General features: G+C 41.3%; 1 protein-coding gene across 2 annotated transcripts in view; it reads left to right on the forward strand.

Moving 5' to 3' along the window:
• The window catches only part of ALPK2 (alpha kinase 2), a 152323-nt gene that overhangs the window by 877 nt on the left and 129420 nt on the right, over nucleotides 1–22026 (forward strand). The window lies entirely within an intron of this gene.

Raw genomic sequence — 22026 nt, forward strand, 5'->3', positions numbered from 1 at the left:
GAGGCCATTGCCCCATTGAAAACTAGAGGATAGTTTGGGACAAAAGCGAGCAAGTAACTTATAAAGTGTGACTAGCCAGGTAGCCCCCAGACAGAAGGTTTCCTGGTCCAGTTTCTGGTGGCATTAACTTTTTCATCACACGGGACAGCAGGATTTTCTGTAGCAATAATTTGGACACCCAAATTCTCACTACCTTTTTTCAGGGTGGTAGCTCCACACAGCTTCCACCACATTCTAGCACAGTTAGTCACTATCCAGTGATTTTTTTTAATCCAGTGTAAGTTCACAGTTCAGAATGCGGTATAATGGCTAAGTGCACAAACTTTGGATCCAGGAAGATCTGCTGGGTTCTAGTTTTATGACTTTGAATAAGTTACTTAATTCTCTGCCTCATCTATTAAAATGGGACTGAAAATATAGTATATATAGAGTTGTTACCAGAATTAAAGGAGTTGATGTATGTAAATCACTTAGCTCTGCTTAGCAAGTAGTAGATAATAAATGCCAACTTATCAGCATTATTCTTACAAGTGCAAATGCTTGTTTCATACTCGGTTTGACCTTGGTAAACCTTTTCCAATTACTTCTAGTGCCTTCTGCTTTTGTCCTCAGTCGGTGAACAAATATTAGTCTATTACCTTCAGGTACCAAGTATGGAAATCAAGTCTTCTGGTCTTTATTGGTCTGGTCCTTGTTAGTCTAGTCTTGTAGTCTGTTAAAATTGAGATTCAAGGGACTTTTTTCTAAGTGTACTATACACAAGTTTTTGCTTGTGCGCCTGCTCATTCATTACCCTGTGAGTATCCTTCCCAATTTGACCAGGTGCATCTTAGCCAGTACAGCTCAGCTGGGTAATGATGATGTCAGAGCCCTCCCACCCCCTCCCCTGCTTCTCCTCTCTGCCTCAAGACAAGTGCCTCTCTCATTTCACTCGAGTCAGGGCCCTGTTTTTCACCTAGCAATTTTATATCCTATGCATTCACCTCACCCGTCACCCTCCAGCCTCTACCTTGGACTAACATTACGTTTTATGACTGGTCTTTTTCTCCTCCCAATCAAATGTTAATATTTTTTTTTACTTTTTTTTTTTTTTTTTTTTTGCGTTACCTGGGCCTCTCACTGTTGTGACCTCTCCCGTTGCGGAGCACAGGCTCCGGACGCGCAGGCTCAGCGGCCATGGCTCACGGGCCCAGCCGCTCCGCGGCATGTGGGATCTTCCCGGACCCGGGCACGAACCCGTGTCCCCTGCATCGGCAGGCGGACTCTCAACCACTGCACCACCAGGGAAGCCCTCAAATGTTAATATTTTTTAATGTAATTTCACTCCTGTGGTTCTCTTATGGGGGCTAATGGTACAGTAGAAAGAATGTGACCTTTAGAGTTAGCCCTGAATTTGAATTTTGATGCTGCCAGTCATTAATGGTGTGACTTTAGGCAAGTTAACCTCTCACCTACAGTTTCCACATCTGTAAAGAGTAGAAGATGATAGTACCTGTTTCAAATGATTGTTATGAGAATTAATTGAGAGATAATTTCTATATGTACACATAGAAAGTGTCTGGGAGAAGTAGGTGCAGAGTTTATTAGTACTCTCAAAGTTGCCAGGTTAATTTTGGAAAAACATAATAAACAGTAATTCAACATTGTAAATCAACTATGCTCCAGTAAAATTAAAATATTAAAAAAATAAACAGTAAGTCACGTACCTTTTCTATATCAGCCATTACATTTCTATAAAGATAGGAGAAAAACAGAGTGGAGATCTGACTTTTAAATGCCCCTTGAAAGTTCATGCATGTCTACGGATAATATACTTGGGAGTTCTTCCTCCTTAGTTGAAAGTGACATAGGGCTTTGTGAATCCAGATGATTTGCAGGAAGCCTGTGGTTTCATTCTATAGAAATCCATTGATGTCATCTTTAAAACACACATCTGGAATCTGACCCATAGCTCTTTTTTCCTTTACGTGTTTTGACTAGAGTTGGTACTCTAACCAAAAATGCCAGAATGCCATTATTTTATATCTGGACAGATTTTCAAAGGCCCAGTGCAGGAGAATACCCAGAGGTCCTGGGATCTGTATACAACAGAGGGAAAGGAAACAGGAGTCCTGTGACTTAAATGACATTCCTTGTCTCCCACCTTATTCCATGCTCATCACCCTTTGTGACCTCCGACTCAGCCTCTGTGTTGAGTCCACGCAAGCCACTTTCTGACACAAGGTTCTCCACTTTCCTTGCTGCCCCTTCTTGCCGCCATCTCTCAAAGGATTGGGGGGATTTTCCCATTTCAATTTCAACTTGGGAATAACAGCTAAGCATTGCATTAATATTCCATACCCTTCCTTCATGATGAATCATCCAGGGCAGAGATTACATTTACTTGTCTCATTCATTCACAAATATTAATTGGATTCCTACCTTGTGCCAGGCTCTGTGCCAAATACTGTTAAGGGATGATTTTCATTTAGTTTTGTTTTTATTAAGCCTGTATTTTTTCTAGCGTTGTTTTAGGTTCACAGCAAAATTGAGGGGAAGGTACAGAGATATCTCATGTACCCTCTGCTCTCACCTACTTACAGCCTCCCCCATTATCAATATCCACCACCAGAGTGGTACATTTGTTACAACTGATGAACCTACACGGATACGTAATAATCACCTTAAGTCCATAATTTACATTAGGGGTCATCCTGGTGTTGTACGTTCTGTGGGTTTAGACAAATGTATAATGATATGTATCCACCATTAAGGTATCATACAGAGTATTTTCACTGTCCTAAAAATCCTCTGTACTCTGCCTATTCATCTCTGCTCCCTCCCAACCCTTTTCAGTCACTGGTCTTTTTATCGTCTCCATATTTTGACCCTTTTCAGAAAGTGATATAAGTGGAATCATACAGCCTTTTCAGATTGGCTTCTTTCACTTAATAATACGCATCTAAGATTCCTCCACGTCTTTTCATAGCTTGATAGCTCATTTCTTTTTAGTGCTAAATAATATTCTATTGTCTGGATGTACCACAGTTTGTTTAGCCATTCACCTACTGAAGGACATCTGGGTTGTGTCTAAGTTTTGGCAACTGTGAATAAAGCTGCTGTAAAGATCTGTGTGTAGGTTTTGTGTGGACATACGTTTTCAGCTCCTCTGAGTAAATACCAAGGAGGGTGATTGCTAGATCATAGGGTAAGAGTATGTTTAGTTTTGTAAGAACCCCAAACTGTTTCCCACAGTGTCTGTGTCCTGCATTCCCACCATCAATGAATGAGAGTTCCTGTTGCCCACAACCTGGCCAACACTTGGTGTTTTTGGTGTTTCAGATTTTGGATAAGATGGTTTTTCAAAAAGAAAGTTAAAATCATGACTCTCAACGAATGTACAGTGAATACAAGTCAAAGATTTTAGTTAACACGTTAGTGAATGAGGGAAGCAGAAAGGTGTTGTGACCACTTCAAAGGAGAATCCAAAAGTGAGATAAATATGTAAGCCCAGCAGGGAGCTGAGATGAATTAGCTTAATAGATGCAAAACAACTTCTTCCACAGTGGAGGAGGGAAATCCATTGAACCTCCCCCGACAGAATTTATCTATTTATAATCAAGAATTATTTGCATTAGTATCAGTTTTCTACAACTTCTATCTCTCGGAGTTGCAAGATACCTTAGTCAAAGGCAAAGAAAAGCATAGATAACCCAGACAGATGAGCTAGTTAGGACACCCATTACATTCTACATCTTTGTTAATTCTTTCTTACAGTGCTTAGAGTACAGGGTTGACTAAATCCAATCTCTGCTTATGGCAAAGAAAGGGAGTGGTGAGTACTCTGTTGGCAGCAAGAAGGAAGGCTGAAAACGTGGAGGAGAAAGTACCATGTGGAGCAGCAAGAGAAAAAACAAAACAAAAACCTCCTCACATACAAGGGCTTTCCCATGAGGCTGTCAGTGGCTAGTTTAGCAGCGCTTTATGAGATGGAAGACATTCCCGTGTACAGCACACCCCTGTATACACTGCCACTTTCTCCTTCCTATTGAAGAAAACGTATCTGAGGAATAATACCAGGTATCATGATAGATACAACATTACGATAGGAAAAGTCTTGAATCAGGTCTAATTTACTATCTAAAATGCCAATCATTTATTATCTACAAAGCAGATCAGAAACTCTGATACTTAAATGATCAGCAGTAGCAAATCACTGGGGACACATTTCAACTGAAGGCAGGAACTGCAGTTGACGTGATATTTCTCATGGCCGTGAGACACTTTGTTGGGGTTTTCAAAAGGATGCTAACTACGTTAAGCCACCCAACAGTCTTTTTTTTTTTTTTTTTTTTTTTTTTGCGGCACGTGGGCCTCTCACTGCTGCGGCCTCTCCCGTTGCGGCGGAGCACAGGCTCCAGACGCGCAGGCTCAGTGGCCATGGCTCACCCGCGTCCCCTGCATCGGCAGGCGGACTCTCAACCACTGCGCCACCAGGGAAGCCCCCGACAGTCTTTTGACTTTGTGACACTAACAACTGCATTGGGCTACGATGCAATTTATGAAGAAATTAATCCAATAATATTTACCAACTACCAATCTGTACTCTCTTAGGACGTAACAGGGATGCTGGCCTCGCCAGTGTTCCTCATCCTTGACTGCACATAAGAATCACATGAGGGTAGCCCAGTTCCTCAAAAAGTTAAACATAGAATTATCATATGATCCAGCAATCCCACTTCTGGAATATACCCAAAAGAATTGCAAGCAGCAACTCAAACAGATGCCTGTACATCAATATTTGTAGCGGCATTATTCACGGTAACCAAAAGGTGGCAACAGCCCAAATGTCCAGTAACAGATGAATGGAAAAGCAAAACGTGCTACATACACACAATGGAATATTATGCAGCCTTAAAAAGGAAGGAAATTCTGACGCATGCTACAACCTGGAAAGCATATGCTTAGTGAAATACACCAGAAACAGAAGGACAAATATTGTATGATTCCGTTTATATAAGGTACCTAGAATGGGCAAATTCATAGAGACAGAAAGTAGAATAGAGTGGGGCTGGGGGGCCAGGGGAAATAAGGAGTCATTGCTTAATGGACACAAAGTTTCTGTTCGGGATGATGAAAAAGTTCTGGAAATGGATAGTGGTGACGGTTGCACAACATTGTGAATGTCCTTAATGCCACTGAATTATATACTTAAAAATGGTTAAAATGGTGAACTTTATGTTGTATATGGTTTACCACATACACGCAAAGGAACCTTAAAACCTGAGAAACCTTAAAAACATACTGATACCTGGCTCACAATCCCCAGAGATCTGATCTTAATTGGTCTGGGGTGTCTTTAGTTTTTCTTTCTTTTTTTTAATAGTAGTTTTAAAAGTCCCTGAAGTGATTCTAAGGTACAACCAGGTTTCAGAAGGGATGCTTAATGTCCAGGGTGGTGGTGCTCAGCCTTGACTATATATTAGACTCATTTGGGGAGTTTTAAAATACATTGGTGTCTGAGTCTCACACCCAAGATTCTTATTTAATTGGCTCGCGGATGCTGCCTGGTTACTGAGAATTTTTTCTTAGTTTTCCATCTGATTCTAATATATAACCAAGGTGAGACCCACTGCTCTAGGGAGAGCCCAGGATCTCTGCCTTTCATTCCATCTTTGGAGAGCAAGCACTTCCTTGTCTGTCAATGATGAAACCAAGGGCATAGTGGGAAAGGAACTACTGACGAGAGTCAGAGGCTCAACTTCTCCAAGGCCACTTGATTCTTTCTCTTTCGCTTCACAGTCAGAATGTTAAAAGTGGGAGAAGTAGGCTTCCCTGGTGGAGCAGTGGTTGAGAGTCCGCCTGCCGATGCAGGGGACACGGGTTCGTGCCCCGGTCCGGGAGGATCCCACATGCCGCGGAGCGGCTGGGCCCGTGAGCCATGGCCGCTGAGCCTGCGCGTCCGGAGCCTGTGCTCCGCAACGGGAGAGGCCGCAGCAGTGAGAGGCCCGCGTGCCGCAAAAAAAAAAAAAGTGGGAGAAGCAAAGCAGACCAGTAGAGGGTCCAGGAGAAAGGAGTGAAGATCTACCTATTAGGCTCATTCCTAAGGGAGAAAGGCTCTTTATTCTTCTGGCATCCAGCTCCTCCCAGCTTCTAACATGGGCGCTGCTCCCTCACCATCCCTAGTCCCCACTTATTCCACTCCTTCCCCAAGAGGGGCTCAGAGCTGACCTGTCCAGCCAGGATTCCAAAGACCCAGGGCTGTTAAGAGTATCTCGATCAAGGGACCATAGCTCTGGGACTTCCCTGGCGGTCCAGTGGTTTAGACTCTGTGCTAACAATGTAAGGGGCGCGGGTTCGATCCCTGGTTGGGGAACTAAGATCCCACATGTGTGTGGTTCAGCCAAAAAAAGGGGGGGGGGAACCATAGTGCTGGTGCATGAAAAATTAGCTAGTTTACCTTTAAAGGATCATCTAGATGGTGGACATACATCATCCCTTGATTGATCCTGACTTACCTTCAGCCAATCTTTCGTCCCTTTTATCTTCCTTGGTATTTGTATTTCTGTTCTTCTGTATAAATACTGGCTCAGTCTGCTTATTAGGTCCTGTTGCATCCTGCTATCTTGTTTGTGATCGCCCTACTCCAACTCTCAGTCCTTGGAAGCAAGGCCAACTAGACCGGGTGGGGTGGATTTAGACACGCAGCTGAAAAGCAACGTGAGGTCGGGGTGGCCCCCGGAAGACAGGAAGTATGGAGAGAGCAGATGAGGCCAGCTCTACTCTAAGCCTTGAGGTAAAGTAGTGGTTCCCCATTAGTCTATGCCATTCCATCAAGGTGGAGTCCCACCATGAGGATTTTGGCTGATAACTTACCCAATTATAATGAGAACACATTGCAGGCAATGTCCCCTATATAACATGTCCTTCTTCCATATATATGTCCCTTGGGAAACAAGCAGACATTGGCAAGGAGACTTGGGGTTCCAGATCCTGTCTGTCCGTTCAGACACAGCAGACAAGGGACACAAAATATAAAATAGAACCTATGTTTTCTAGAAGCGTATGATCTAGCTGAGGAGAGAAATTTTATAAACATGAAAAAGTGGCAAAGCAAGATTTTGGACCTTAGGATTTCTATATTGGTGTATGCAGTTTAGAAGTTTTCCAGAGACTTTTATCAAAAGCCCTAGAGATGGGCCAGGAACGAAGAGAAGTAAACTTCTAGGATTAGGGATGGTAGACTCAGAGAGTGAAAGGAGTCTGACCAGTGAAGGCATGATTATTTCCTGGATAATACTGATATAATTTTACTTTTTAAAAAATGTGACACCTATGACTATTCCCAGTTGAATGACAATATTAGCCTTTGTAGGTGAACACACTCAGGTGGAAAGGTGAAAATACACTAGTGCTGGCTCTGCTCCGTGCTTCCAAGGGTGACCTGTTCTCAGTTTCTTGGGGGTCACTGATGGAGGGATCTGACTGTGCACATGGTATTATGTGCCAAGAATTGATTCAACACTCCCGGCAGCTTGGGCTGTCCATCAGAGCCGGGGCTTCCTAGGTGTGGTGCCCTGAGGACATATTTGGTGGCTCAGATCGAGGGTGTGGACTAGATGCTATGTAAGCCCCCTTCAACATTATGGTTCTGAGTGGAAGGGCATGAGGTCTCAGAGGAGAGCACGTGATCAAAGACTAGCCCTGGATGGTGATCACAGCTCTTCCAGTATCCTGGACTACTTCTAGTTAAGCAAATGAACATATATATAAGATTATTTGTTGGGGGGCAGAGGGGCAATATTTAAATGACTGAAGGTTTAAATTGTAACATATTAGTTATATGCTCAAATTAGATGTCGAGAACAAACAATGCTGTTTCAGGAGAATGGACACCGTATTAAATTAAAATGCAATAATATTTATTGGTTGAGGGAAAGGGGAGAAGGTGCATGTTTAGTCAAGCAACAGTTTAAATCATACTTAAGGCCTTTAAACATTAGTTATTTGCTAATCTTTACATGCTAATCATTCATTTGTTCTGTAAAGCTACGTCAATGAAAACTTTTCTTTGAAACATTTTTTGTAGGAGGCTAGTTGAAATTATGAGTAAAAGGGCATTTATTTAAAATATTCTCTAAGCTTTTCACTGAGTGACTAATGAATTTAACTTACTGAGGTTTTGCTGTATATAGATCAGAGCACTGAAGCTACTGGAAATTTTTATGGTATCATAATAATCAATAATTATTTCATGATAATGAGAATAGCTTGAACAAGTATGGATATGGTCACCTGTTCAACACGATATTCATGGAAAGTCAGCCCTGAAGAGCACCTCAGTTGACTTAGGTCAGCACCTTCAATTTCAGATGAGAGCTCCGTGGCGTAGAGAGGTTTTCTGTCTCTTCTTAAGCCTCTACCATAGTAGTTCTCAAAGTGAGGGCCCTGGCCCAACTGCATCAGCTTTTCGGAAATGCAAATTCTCAGGCCCCCCACCAAACCTACTGAAAAAACTCTGGGCGTGAGCCCAGGAAGATGTGGCTGAACCAGCCCACCAGGTGATTCCCATCCACAGCAGTTTGAGAACTGCTCCCCCCAACTCTAGCTTTAAAACATCTTGAGACAATAACTTCTCCAGTGACATAGAGAATTACTTCCTGTTTTATGTCTAAATTTATCTCCCTAAAGCTTTGCAGGGCGTGGCACACAGTCTGTACAAGTGCAGAGACACCTTTACGGGTAACAGCGCAGAGTGGGGCTCAGCAGAAGGGGGAGATGAAGACAGGGCTGGCGGTGGGCAGGGGCTGGGGAAACAAGGGCTGGTCTTTGCCCCTTCTTATTACTATTAATCGATAATTTTCTAATCTGAGATCCAGTCCAAAGAGGAGTGTGGCACAGTTTCATTTGGGGTCTGGGTTTTTAAGACAAACAACACTGAGTCGAGGGAGTGCAGAGTTGGGGTTAAACTTAGGAGCGATGTGGTAGAGACATGGGTGTCTCAGACGCTGGCCAACATAGTTCCACAAGTTGTCTGAATAAAGGAACGTAGAATGGAGAAGGGTCTAGCCCTCTGGGAGTGGAGCACAGACAAGCTAAAAAAGGCTCCAGATGACTGGCTGGGATCCAGGGCAGGATTCTGCCCCTCCCCACCCACTCCTGCCAAACCAGTGTTAGGGGAGAGATCCAGGGATTCAGGGTACCCAAGAGATGGGGGTTCAGGATGCCGAGGGAGCCATGTAGGTGGCCTGACTGTTTCTGAGGTCTTCACAATGCTGTTTGGAAGGACTGTTCTGTCTGCCTAGAGTGGCACTCTTTTCTCAGAAATATTGCTTTTCAATACATGGTTCATTGGGAGCCCCCAGTTTCTTACCAGTCTGCTTCCTCAACCCAGTGATGGGCCGGAGGCAGGCGTGTTGCCCAAGCTTGGCCGGTCCTGGGGATTTCTGACCTTTACCTTGATGAAGAGGGTCTCGGGCTCTCTCAGGTGGCAAACCTGTGAAGTATGAGCCTGAGCTGGCAGGTGGTCATGTCCCCACCGGCTGTGTGGACTTTTCCCATAGGGGGAGAAAGTGACCGGTACCCTGAGAGAAGCAGGAACGAGAGGTGGAGAAAGTAGTGTTCCATCCCTGGTTGTGGTTGCCGCCGAGGCCCAGCTCACTTTTCACCTTTCCTTTTCTGCAGTCGGCTGAGCCAACAAATTTGCTTTTTTGCTGTAGGGGAGGGAAAAAAAAAAACCTTTTCCTCTACCCTCTTATGTTCAGTACCTGGGTCCTGCGAATTACACTGGTAAGCAACAGATGAGCCGGAGAAAATGTTTATTTCATGTGCACGTGGGAACCATCAAAGGAAGTCGATGCCTCCTTAACTGGTTGGCCTTAAAGAATTATATACCTAATTTAGTAGAAGAGGGGGAGGGGAGAGAAAAGGCTTCTTATGGGAAGAACAAATAGGTTTCTTTAAGAAAGGCCAGTGGGTTTTAGAAAACTATATGGGAGAGGAGAAAGTTTGTGATAACGTTTGTCTGTACAGGTATGGGTAGTCTTTCCATCTTCTTCAGGGTCATAACAATCCCCTGGAGAAGGGAATCGGGTTAGGTTTTATTTTTGTTCTTTCTTCTGGGAGTAGATCCACCCTGCAGAGGAATTTATGGCAGCCTTATTTCCCAGAAGTCACTGCTTTTAGTCAAATAAGGGAAGCTCCCAGAGGGCTGTGTGTGTGTGTGTGTGTGTGTGTGTGTGTGTATCTGTTGAATCTCAAATGTCTTCAGCCTAAAATAATCGTTATACAGAATATTTTGGTGTCTTTTGGAGAGGCATATTCTGAACCTCTTCATTGCCTAAGCCAATTTCGTACCCTTAGGTACCGTGCCTATAGCTTCGCGACATCTTTCTGTACATGCTTTAACTAGCAAGACACCCAGTAGGTTTTCTAAAAAAATATTTTCTAAGTGGATAAGCAATCAATTCATACTAATTATTTTAGACTTAATTTTTTTTTTTACAGTAGTGTTAGGTTTACAACAAAATTGAGAGGAAGATACATAGATTTCCCATATACCCCTGGTACCCACACATGTATAGCCTTTCCCGTTATCAACATCACTCACCAAAATGATACATTTCTTACAATTGACAAACCTACACTGTCGCATCATAATTACCCAAAAGTCCACAGTTTACCTTAAAATTCACTCTTGGTGTTATACATTCATTCTATGGATTTAGACAAATATACAATGACATATAGCCATCATTATAATACACAGTATTTTCACTGCCCTAAAAAATCTCTGTGCTCCCCCTGTTAACACCCTCCACCCTCATCCCTGACAACCACTGATATTTTTACTGTGTTCATAGTTTTTTCTTTTCCAGAATGTCATGTAGTTGGAATCATACAGCCTTTCCAGACTGGTTTCTTTCACTTAGTAGTCTGCATTTAAGGTTCTTCCACGTCTTTTCATGGCTTGCTGGCTTATTTCTTTTTAGTGCTAAATAGTATTCCATTGTCTGCATGTACCAGTTTATTTACCCATTCACCTACTGAAGGACATCTGGGTTGCTTCCAAGTTTTGACAATTGTGAATAAAGCTGCTATAAACATCCGTGTGCAGATTTTTGTGTGGACATAAGTTTTCAACTCCTTTGTGTAAATACCAAGGAGTGTGATTGCTGGATTGTAGAGTATGTTTAGTTTTGTAAGAACCGCAAACTGTTTCCCACAGTGTCTGTGTCCTTCTGCATTCCCACCAGCAATAAATGAGAGTTCCCGTTGCCCACAGCCTGGCCAACACTTGGTGTTGTTGAAGTTCCAAATTTTGGTCCTTCTAATCTGTGTGTAGTGGTTATTTTTAAAATTATGCCATCTGCTTTATAAATCAAGCATGGAGTATTCTTGTACCTCTTTAGAATGTGGTGTCTATTTCAGGGGCCTCAGCTGAAAATTTCATTTTACCATCTTGTTACACTCATCTTCCTTAACTTGGTATCTTCCCAAGCTCACTGATATCCATAAACTTGTAGATTTCAAAGTTCACATATCTTCATGATATATAGTAACGACTTGAAAGGGCTATTACCTTCCTCTCTTGAGAAGCATTTCCCTTTATTCCTACCCTTCATTTACTGTCACTGAGCCAACACTTGAACCTTTGCACACTCTTTAATATAGTTATGACCACGTGGTTAGAAAAATTTGCTTGTGTAGAATTTTGCCGAAGAATTTTATCACTATAAATAATTTACATCCACTTATTTGTACAATTTTAATCAATTATGCTTTCTTTTTTCTGGAAAACATGTTGCTATTCACTCAACGGATTGATCGTTCTTGCATTTAGATGCTGCTACATTTTATGATAGATTCCTCTTAGGGTGTCCTCTGGAACAAATATATATTTTTTTGCATGGAAGTAGCATTGGCAGCTTGCTAGTCCCTAGCTCAGCGGTCATCTGTAACATCAGCTTTATCAATAGTAACACAGTTTCATCCGTAGCTGTCTTCAGAGCTCTTCAAAGGATACTGCCTAATTCTGTTAACTTAATATTCAGGTGATTTGCCAAGTGAGTTTTAAATAGCTTCTGTTTAATCGAATGCCTTAGACCTATTTGCCTCAAAAGACATTGGGGAACAAGATTATCCCTAAATGATGGCATAAAGAAAAGACCAAGGCAGAGAAAGCTTCACTGCTGCAATCGTATCATTCCCGAGTGCACGTTTGCACTGCATTGGTCTAGTACACAACGAAATGACATGGACTCTAAGTTTTGACTGTAAACTTCTGGTTTCACCTTGTTATGTTTCCTCCCTTTGTGGTTAGCCACTTGGGAGGGGATTTCCGGAGATGCAGGCTATATAGTTTGTTTCCCAAAATATTTTGTATTGTTTGAGGTAAGAGAGTATGTTGCCTACTCTGCAAAACCTTGGTCTCAGAGAGCTAATACGACTTATAGCTGTAATAACATGATCATAATTTGTCTCAGTGGTGAGGGGAGGTGCCTCTATTATGACACATTCTTTAATAAGAAAAGAAAACTTTAAAAAATATATTCTTTTTTTAAGTTGGTAAAATACACATAACATAAAATTTACCATTTTTTCTTCCAGTTTATATAACTGACATACGGCACTGTATGAGTTTCAGGCGTACAGCATAATTATTTGACTTATATACACCACGAAATGATGATCACGATAAGTTCAGTGAACATCCGTCATCTCATAGAGACGCGAAAGTAAAGAAATAGAAAAAAATTTTTTTCCTTGCGATGAGAACTCTTAGGATTTCCTCTCCTAACAACTTTCATGTAAAACACGCCACAGTGCTCATTATATTTACCATATTGTACATTACATCCCTGGTACTTCTTTATCTTATAACTGGAAGTTTGTGCCTTTTGACTGCTTTCCTCCAGTTCCCCCTCCCCCTATTCCCCATCTCTGGCATCCACAAATCCGAGGTCTTTTTCTGTGAGTTTGTTTGCATGTCTGTTTGTTTTCAAAGTATAACTGACCTATAATAATATGTTAATTTCTGTTAGGCAACATAGTGATTTTTTTCTATACATTCCAAATGTGGTAAAATACACATAAAATTTACCCTTTTAACCAATTTTAATTGTACAATTAAGGGGCATTAAGTTCTCAACGTTGTACAACCATCATCACCACATATTCCCAGAACCTTTTCATCATCCCAAACAGACGCTCTGTCCATTTAACAATAACTCCCCATTTCCCCCTTCCTCCAGTCCCTGGTAACCTCTATTCTACTTTCTGTTTCTATGAATTTGCCTTTTCTAGGTACCTTGACATAAATGGAATCATACAATATTTGTCCTTCTGTTTCTGGTGTATTTCACCATAATGCTTTCTAGGTCCCTCCATGTTGTAGCATGTGTCAGAATTTCCTTCCTTTAGAAGGCTGCATCCATTGTATGGCTATAGAACATTTTGCTTATCTGCTCATCTGATGATGGACATTTGGGCTGTTTCCACCTTTTGGCTATCGTGGCTAATAATGCTGCTATGAACATTGGTATATGAGGATCTCTTTGTGTCCCCATTTGTAATTCTTTTGGGTGTGATCTACCTAGGAGTGGAATCTTATGGTAATTTCACTTTCTGAGGAACTGAAGAAAGGAAAACTTTTGAAGTATTGTACTTTTTCTTCACTAACCACAAGTTGGCTCTGCAGTCCCCAAATATGATGTAACAGAATGTCTCAGAATACACTGTTGCCATTTAGAGCCATGAGGTTTGAGGTCATGGGTACACTCCCACAGCCTGTGAAATGCTCTAGAAACTGGTCTGGTATTCCTGATACGGGTTGGGGGAAGCAATTCACTTTGGGGTATCTTGTCTGAACCAACGATATCTCTTTACAGAAGAGCTCCAGGTCTTTTTCCAAGAGCACCCTGCTTTTCAGGGCAACTCCCAAACTAACAGTGCACCCTTGGATTGATCCAGATTGGGGTCTTTATAGAACTGGACTAAATCCCAGGGTTGCTCCGGGCAAGACTCGAAAACCACCTACCTCTTCCTAAACTGTCAAATCACATTCATCACCAAGTCCTGCCAATTTTAATTTTTCCGTATCACTTGATCCTATTTTCTCTCCATCTCTACTGTCACCCTCCTGGTCCAGGTTACCCTCACATCTCTTGTGAACTCGTGCACTAGCATTTCTCACGGGTCTTCCCTCATGTACCCTTGTTCTCCACACTGTAGCCAGAATGATTTTTGAAATTCAGATCTGATAATGTCAACAACAGGAGTTTGGTGGAGGGAGACCAGACAAGATGATTATAAAGTTCATATGGAAAAATAAACAGGTGATAACCAGGAAGTTTTTGAAAAACAAGAATAATGATAAAAAGACCAGCTCTAGCAAATATCAAAATAGATTTAAAAAGCCATAAGTACTAAAATGGTTTTACATCATTGCATGGCTAGACAGATCAGTTGAACAGAATGTAGAGCCATAAAAAAGAGACCCCAAATAGATGAGAACTTAAATTATAATGAAGATGGCATTTCCAATCACTGGGGAGATTTGATTTTGAATAACTGGGTGTTGAGACAAATTGTTTCCTTAATTCATGTATCACACCAAAACAAGTTCCAAATGTATCAGAGATTTAGGTAATATTTTTAAAAACTGAAACCACAAACATGGTACAATAAGGGAATTCAGGACAACATCTTCCCGCCCAGTATTCACTGAAAAACTCCCACCATCCCCACGAACTTTAAGAATTCGGGGAATTCAAAGTGTCAAAACAAATGAGTGACATACCCAGAGGAGGGAGGTTGAGGAAGGCTGGGATGGGAGCTGCCGGGAGGAGGTGGAAGGACAGATATCAGCAAAGCTACACGGGAGAGATGATAATAGAGTGTGTTTGAGGAAAAGTGAAGAGATGGGCCAAGAGGGGAGGAGCAGAGTTCAGGGAAGCATTTCTACCTACGGGTCAAGATATTCTGGTCCTGGGAAGGAGCTCTGAGATGGTCCAGGTTCACACCAGTATAAAATATATTCTCCTTGAGAAGTCTCCGAAGTGCTGATGTCATGTGCCACCGACAGTCTGTGTCATTGATTAAGCTCTGATCCACACGTGTTACCAGTCGACGGAGGTGAAGGGACGGCTGAAACGGACAAGAAAGTTGAGCCTGGGCAGGACGAGTGTTTGAAGACAAGCCTGGCACGCTCCCTACACAAGAGCAGGAATAATTCGGAAACAAGACCTACATTTCCCTCAGAATTTGCTTCTGGGTCGGTTTCATCACAGGACAAGAGAGGACTCAGGAACGTCAGGCTGAGAGGTTTTCGCTTTATTCTGTTAATGATGGGGAATCGTAGGAGATTTGTAAGCAAGGGAGACATCTGGAGAACAGCAGGGTTCCTAGAAGAGTGGTCTAGTGGCTCTCTGCTGGCAGGCTCAGGTGGCGCTGTGGTGCTGGGAAGTGGTGGTGATGGTGGTCGACCCGGTAAGGGGTGGTGAGTAGGCAGTTGCTGTGGTCCCATCGCTAGGGGGTGCGGGGGGCTGGGGAGAAACGAATGGACTCCAGTGAACACTCATAAAGTAAATGAACGTGGGGAAGTGCTTGTGTAACACACGCAGATGCTAACTGGTTGTTCTACTGTCACTATCACGTGCAGCCACATCTGCAGGTTGGGATGATATCTTCCTACCTGGAATGAGGTTTTCTTTTTGTCCTCGGGGAGACAGGTTTGGACAACTTATGAGAAAGAGGACTGTGAAATGTAAAGAGAAGGAAGGGCCATGTTCTCAAGGGTGTAGTCACAAGCCCTCTCACGGGGGCAGCAAAGACGGGAGTTTGCTGGGCTGGCAACACTGAGCCCAGAACTCAGCCACGGGAACCTTTTACACCAAGAGAAGGGATCTAACTGCATGAAGCTTGGACACGACTCTGAAGTTCAAGAAAGGGAGAAAGGCAACTGGGGGTCAGCTGTGCTACAGAAAGCTGTGAGTTGGGGGGAACCTCCTTTGTGAAGTTTTGCTCCAGATAAGGAACATACACTTTCCCTGCTGAATTTATCTGTTAAGTAGAATTAACTGGTCTCTTAATTGACCGTGTAAATATAAAAGTAAATGGTAGGAACAGGAAACAATATTTTGCCCAAAACCCTGATTTAAGATCAGCTTTACTATGCTTTAAAAATGCATGTTATTAATGCAGAATTTTGGGCATCAATGTCTGCAAGGCTACCTGACCAGTGGGTAACACATGGTACAAGAGTTCAGGAGCTCTGTCCCCTGACTTTTGCAGAGCTCCTTAGGGCACACACAGTTTACATCTGCCTTTCACCTTTACATGTGCTGGAGGACGGGCTCTTGGGCTGTTTGGTTGCATAAGAGAGCAGCATGATGACACTGTCAAATGAGCAAGTGTCACACGAGGTGATCATTCTTGTCTTAGACGTCTGGCTCTGGATATCTGTCACGAGGAATATCATGTTCAGGAGCCTTTACCTGCTGGGTATCTGCTTCTTGGGCTCATGGGAATTGAAATCCAAAGGAATCATTCAAAGTCACAGGTTTACCAAATAGGTCCTATGGTTTTTGATGTCTCTATGAAGGTCAGCTAAAAGGCATCCAAATTGGAAAGGAGAATATAAAATTACCTCTGTCTGCAGATGACACGATGTAGGAAACCCTAAAGATTCCACAAAACAACTGGTAGAATAAATGAATTCAGTGAATTGCAGCATACAAAATCAACATACAAAGATCAGTTGAGTTTCTACACACCAAACTATGAACCATCTGAAAAGGAAATTAAGAAACAATCCCATTTACAATAGCACCAAAGAGAATAAAATACTTAGGAATAAATTTAACCAAGGGGATGAATGATTTGTACTATGAGAACTATAAAACACTGATAAAAGAAATGAAAGGAGACACAAATAAATGGAAAGATATCCTGTATCCATGGATTAGAAGAATTAATATCATTGAGATGTCCATACTTACCTAAAGCAATCTACAATTTCAATGCAATCTCTATAAAAATCCCAAAGACTTCTTTACACAAACAGAAGAAAATAATCCTAAGATTCATATGGAACCACAGAAGACCTGAATGGCCACAGTGATCTTGAGAAAGAACCAAAAAGCTGGAGGCATTATACTTCCTGATTTCAAACTATATTATAAAGCAATAGTAATCAAAATAGTATAATACTGGCATAAAAACAGAGACCAATAGAACGGAATAGAGAGCCCAGAAATAAACCCATGCATATAGTGTCAACTAATTTTTGACAAGTAGGTGCCAAGAACACATAATGAGGAAAGGATATTCTTTTCAATAAATAGTGTCTGGAAACTGGATAACCACATGCAAAAGAATGAAACTGTACACTTATCTTTCACCATACACAAAAAGTAACTCAAAATGGACTAAAGATTTGAATGTAACATCTAAAACCATAAAACTCCTAGAAGAAGACATGGGGGAAAAACTTCTTGACATTGATCTTGACAATGATTTCTTGAATATGACACCAAAATCACAGTCAACAAAAGCAAAAATACACAAGTGAGATTATGTCAAACTAAAAAGCTTTTGCATAGCACAGGAAACAATCGACAGGGTGAAAAGGCAACCTGCAGGATGGGAGAAAATATTTGCAAACCGTATACAAATTATACCTCAAATAACCTGGAAAGTACATAAAGTACAAATTAAAAAAATTTTTAAAGGATAGGCGAGGGATCCATTAACTGTTTTTATTGTACATTTTAAAAAGCTTTACTGAAATATAATTTACATAAAATAAAATGCTCCAAATGTTAGTGTATGATTCAACAATGTTGAATATATTTATAGTTGTGCAGCCATTACCACAATCCAGTTTTAGAGCGTTTCATCATCCCCAAAAGTTCCATCATGTCCCAGTCTGTGGTGTGTAATGATGTCTTTTGAGGCAGAAGAATTTTTAATTTTGATAAAACTCAATTTCCTAATTTTTATGGATCATGATTTTGGTGTCATATAGAAGAACTCTTTGTATAACTCAAAGTCACAATTTTCTCCTATGTGTTTCTCTAGAAGTTTATCATTGTAGCACTTACATTTAGTTCTGTGATCCATTTTGAGTTAATTTTTGTGTATGGTATAAGGTAAGTTTCAAAGTTTGGATTTTTTGCATATGGATATCCAATTGTCCCAGCATCATTTATTGAAAAGACAATCCTGGACTTCCCCGGTGGCTCAGTGGTTAAGGATCTGCTGGCCAATGCAGGGGACACGGGTTCTATCCCTGGCTGGGGAAGATCCCACATGCTGCGGAGCAACTAAACCCACGTGCCACAACTACTGAGACTGCACCCTAGAGCCCGAGAGCCACAATTACTGAGCTCACGCACCTAGAGCCAGGGCTCCGCAACAAGAGAAGCCACAACAATGAGAAGCCGGCTCAATGCAATGAAGAGTATCCCCCACTCGCCAAAACTAGAGAAAGCCTGTGCACAGCAACAAAGACCCAACGCGGCCAAAAATAAAAATAAGTAAATAAATAAATTAACTTTTTTTAAAAAAGGGACTTCCTGGTGGTGCAGTGGTTAAGAATCCGCCTGCCAATGCAGGGGACACGGGTTCGAGCCCTGGTCTGGGAAGATCCCACATGCCACACAGCAACTAAGCCCGTGCGCCACAACTACTGAGCCTGCGCTCGAGAGCCCACAAGCCACAACTACTGAGCCCGCGTGCCTAGAACCCCTGCTCCGCAACAAGAGAAGCCACCGCAATGGGAAGCCCGCGCACCGCAACAAAGAGTGGCCCCCGCTCGCTGCAACTAGAGAAAGCCTGCGCATGCAACAAAGATCTGATGCAGCCAAAAAATTTAAAAATAAATAAATAAATAAAATAAAAAAAGACAATCCTTTCTTTTGTTGAATTACCTTGGTACCTTTGTCAAAAATCAATTGACATAAATGTGATTTTTATTATTTCTGGGCTTATTTCTGGACTCTCGATTCTGATACATATATAGCTACTGTCCATCTATATAATAGTGCGTCACTATTGCACTGTCTTGATTACGGTGGCTTTTTAACACGTTTTACAATCAGGTAGTATAAGTCCTCCAACTTTGCTGTTCTTTTTCAAAATTGTTTTAGCTATTCTAATTCCATTGCACTTCCATATAAATTTTAGGATCAGCTTATTAATTTCTACAAAAGTACCACTGGAATTTTGATCGGCATTGTGTTGAATATATAGATCAATTTGGGGAGAATTGCAATCTTGACAATACTGAGTCTTCCAATCCATAAATATAGAATGTCTATTTATTTAATCTTCTTTAATTTCTCTTTTCAATGTTTTATAATTTTCATTATATGTCTTTTAAGTATTTTATTCTTATTGACACTATTGTGAATATAATTATTAATTCCATTTTTGAATTGTGTCATTTGGGTTTTTCTGTACTATCTTACTGAAAAACTCAAACGAACTTTTTGGCCAACCCAATATATCGTGGTAGCTCTGAGTTCCAGTTATCTCCCCCGATCCCCAAGGCTCTTGTTGTTATTGCTGTTCGGTTTATTTTTTAGTTTAGTAATTTACCTGAGATAAAACTGTGCAATCTGTCATGCCCAAAGTATGTGGGCACAAATATTTCTGTTCAGTTTTCTTAAAAAAATTTTTTTTAAGCTTTGTTTCCTGGGAGTCACTCCTGTGTTTGCATGGCCTGGTGGGCAGCCAGTGAATGACTGGACAGAGGTTGTGTTTCAAATACCGTGAGCCAGTAAAACTTCCATCCTCTGCCAGTGTATCTGTGGGTGGGTAGGGGAATGCATTCAAGTTTCAGCCATGTTTGAGTCTGCCCTAATGTTTAGTTTCCGCTGGACCCTTTCATGTCTCCTCTGTGCATGCTGGGAATGTGTGGATGGAGAGCTGGGTCCCTCCTGGTCTCCACTGCACATGAACGCAGCCCCAGCCAGACAGATGCCTACCCCAACCTCAACCCCATCCTCATGCTGCTAGAGCTGCTGGCCTCCTCCACTCATCTGCTGCCGAGAGTTACTTCCGTTGAGAACACTGCCGGGCACAGGTGTTGTCCACTGCTCCAGATACAGTGCGCCCCCTTCAACTGTGGCAATAAACATGGCAGTGCTCACAGCCTGCCCCGGCAGGACCTCTGTGACGCTGGAGCTGGGTGGGGGAGTGAGAGCAGCTCTAGCCAAGAATGTCATAGAGACTCACTGTTAGTAGCCCAAGTTGAGATGTTTCTCAACCATAAATGCTTCTCCTATTGTTGTACGCCTTTGGTTGATTTCCAGAGCATTAAAATGGTTTATTGTCTATCTTTATATTTGCTTTTTGGGGAGAAGATTTTCTAGCCTCCTCATTCAGTCATGGCTGAAAGTCCTAACTCCCATTTCATTCTGTTTTTAATGGGGGTAAAAAATCTAGTTTTCAAACCAAAATCCTAACTATTATACCTATACGTATATCACTCTCTTAGTTGTCAAGGGTGGAAGCCCCTAAAGCAGCAAGGAAACTGAGAATCCTAGATGTCTGGGAGTCTAAGGGAAAAGGCACAAGTTGATCGGGTACATTAGCACAGACCAAATAACACGACAAAGAGGGAGAAGGGCTCGATGTGAACTCTAATCTCTACTCTGCCTGGGGGCAGTATGGGATAGTGGATCAGTACATGTAGGGATGGGGCTTAATAAGCGAAGGAAGAAACCACAAGAAAGAGATAGCTTTTTAAAATTTGTGGTCCAAAAAACCCCATAAAATTTGTCACGTTCATCATTTTTAAGTGCGCAATGTAGTAATGGTAAGTATATTCACACTGTTGTCAAACAGGTCTCCAGAATGTTTTCATCTTGCAAAACTGAAACTCTGTACCCTTTAAAAAACAAATCCCTTTTCCTTCTTCCTGTGTAGTTTTTATTAAATAAAAATTCATAGCTTCTCTATATCAAAACTTCACAAATTCATAACTTCTATGTATCAAAGCCACAGATTGGAAGGTAGAGCCTATTTGCAGGAAATTATATATGGAGGGCTTTTATATGTGCAAAAGGAAAATACTCAAATAGCAAAGTTGACCCCCGAAATTGAAAAGACAATTCATGAAAGAAGAAGGTCCAAAGAACTTATAAAACACTATTTAACTTCATTAGCAATCAAAGAAATTGTGCTTCTAAGATGGCAAAAACATTGTCAGTGATAGTGTTCAGTGCCAAGAGTAATTACTCTGTCAGTAAGATGGGCGGGCTTACACCTGCTGGTGGAAACATAGCACAATACAACTGATAGAGTTTTGTTTGGCAGTATATTTCAAAACCTTAAAATATTTGTAACTTCTGACTCACCAATACCACTTTTAACATCCTTAGACAAGAGTGATGTGCCCAAAGATTTATTTACAAGAATGTGTATCACATCATTGTTTATAAAAGCAAAAATATGTAAGCAATCTAAATATCTAGCAGTAGAACACTAGCTACATAAAGTATAACACAGTCATCTAACAGATTAGTATGTAGGCTTTCCTAAAGAATTCTTAATGAGAGGCCCATGTTAAGTAAAAAACAAACAGACAAACAAACAAACAAAAAACCAGAAAACAAAACTGTGTGTGTAAGCATGCACAAACGGAAAATAGAAGAGTAGAAGGAATACACAAAAATGGTGGTTATCTTTGGGTAGCGGGAGATTTGAAACTTTTGAAATCAAAATATTAAAAATTTTTAGTGATGGGGATGTAATTTTCAGTAATTAGTATGTATTGCTCTTATAATCAGAAGGAAAGTCTTAAAAATGAAACTTTTATAAAATACTATACACAAATATATATTTTTTAAATTACAAATTTATTTTCACTAATGTCTCACCGAAAGTGAATGATTTTTTTAAAAATTTATTTATTACTTTATATTTTTTATTTTTGGCTCCGTTGGGTCTTCGTTGCTGCTCGGGGGCTTTCTCTAGTTGCGGTGAGCAGGGGCTACTCTTCGTTGCGGTGCGGGGCTTGTCATTGCAGTGGCTTCTCTT

The sequence above is a fragment of the Stenella coeruleoalba genome (assembly GCF_951394435.1).
Source record: "Stenella coeruleoalba genome assembly, chromosome: 14".
Classification (NCBI taxonomy): Eukaryota; Metazoa; Chordata; class Mammalia; order Artiodactyla; family Delphinidae; genus Stenella; species Stenella coeruleoalba.